The following is a 1875-nucleotide window of genomic DNA, read 5'->3' on the forward strand; positions in this document are numbered from 1 at the left end:
TGCGCGTCCGGAGCCTGTGCTCCGCAACGGGAGAGGCCACGGCAGTGGGAGGCCCGCGTACCGCAAAAAAAAAAAAAAAAAAAAAAGATGATGATAATTTTGTGATTCATTTCTTTCTGTGTCTTGGTATAGTGCTCAATCCCCACATGCATCCAAATACCTTGGGGAAGACTCTTTTCTCTCTCTCTCAGACTCTAATTTCTGGCATTTCTTTATGTTGGTCTTAGAGGCACAGGGTTTTAAAATTATACTCTTCGTTTCACTGTACATTATCATCATGGTCCATACTAGGTGCCACTCATTTATTTTCGAGGCTCACTCTCTCTCCATGTTCCCTTCCCCTCATCAAGAATTCTGATCCATTGGTCTGGGGTAGGGCGCAGACAGAGGTATTTATTGTTAAAATCTCTTCAGCGATTCTAAGCACAGCCGTCTGTGTTTCATTACAGTTTCTAGTGTCTTGCTGCTCAGAGTGGCACGGGGACCAGCAGGAGCAGCATCGCTGGCTGGAAATGCAAGGTCTCAGGCCCTGCCCCAGGCCCAGTGAATCAGAGCATGCACTTGAACAAGATCCAGGTGATCGTGTGCTCGCTGGAGTCGAGGAAGCGCACAGCTCTTGGGTCGTGTGTGTAGGCTTCCCTTTCTGCAATCGACGTGTGCTTGGAAGTGGTGTTTGAGACTCGCTGCTGTAGACGGACTCATGTTCTAGACCCAAGGTTGGCCTGGGAAAGTGTCAACTGCTGAGGCACATGGGTTGTGAGCTTGTTTATACATTTCCTTTTAAATCTTGGGTTCTCGTAAAGTGAGGTCCCTTTGCAGGCCCCTGGCAGAGCGCAGAGGGCAGGACTGTGCCAGGAAAAGCAATTTAGGACCCGAGAGGCCACCAGGGGCCTCTTTCCCCATGACCCCAGAGGGTGGATGTCACTGGGGCTCATGGGGCTGCCAGGGGTGGGCTGCGGGTGGCATTGCTTAATATAGTTAGTCAATAGCTGTGTTTTCTAAGTGCCACAGAGGACTAAGGGAATGTCGCTAAATGTTTGGCATGGAGGTTACTGATGGCTTTGAGAGGGACGTTTCCCAGGCCTTGGAAGGAGAACAGATGTCACAGGAGGGGGACGTCATGGAGACAAATGCACAGGCCTGGTCCCTGCTTTCTCACCACTTTGGCCTTGGGCATGAATATAATGGTGTGAGCAGAGAGCTGGCATCGCCCAAGGAGACCTTGGCCTCGCAATCCTTGGAACTTGGCCTTGCTCAGGTCACAGGCGGAGCTGGATGCTGCTGGCTTTCTCCCTCTGCCTCGGTTTGTTGGCCTGTACAAAGGGCACGTTGCTGCAGCCAGCCGCATTGCAAAACTCGATTGCACTGCCTTGTCTCTCTGAGTGTTTCCTTCCTCCTTTCCACTGGCGGTCTTGAGAAGAGGGTTCCTGTCCTAGACCTCTCAGCTTCTTCCCACAGCGACAGGGAATGGTGGGGAAAGCCCAGCAGGAGGCGGCAGGTCCCACTCTGTCATCACTGTGTGGCCTGCAGCTGGGCACTTTGCCCACCAGGGTCCTCATTCAGTATCAAGACAGGGAGAACACACCCTTCTTTGCAGGTGGCTGTAGAAGTCTGTAAAGCAATGTACTGAAGAGTTCTTTGAAAACCAGTTTCATGGTCTCAGTAGCTGTGTCTACTCTAAACAAACATCTCTTGCATTGAGTCGTCTCTCTCCCACTAGACCTGCAGTGTCAGTTTAAATCTCTCCTTTGCCACTTTTTTCTGGCAACTACAGCTGATTTAGAGTCTGATCGGTTCTGCAATCTTCAAGGAAATCAACAATTCTGTCAAAATTATCCATTGGTGTTAAAACTATTAGGAAGTCTATCAGCAAGG

This window comes from Physeter macrocephalus, chromosome 11, assembly GCF_002837175.3.
Source record: "Physeter macrocephalus isolate SW-GA chromosome 11, ASM283717v5, whole genome shotgun sequence".
NCBI classification, from domain to species: Eukaryota; Metazoa; Chordata; class Mammalia; order Artiodactyla; family Physeteridae; genus Physeter; species Physeter macrocephalus.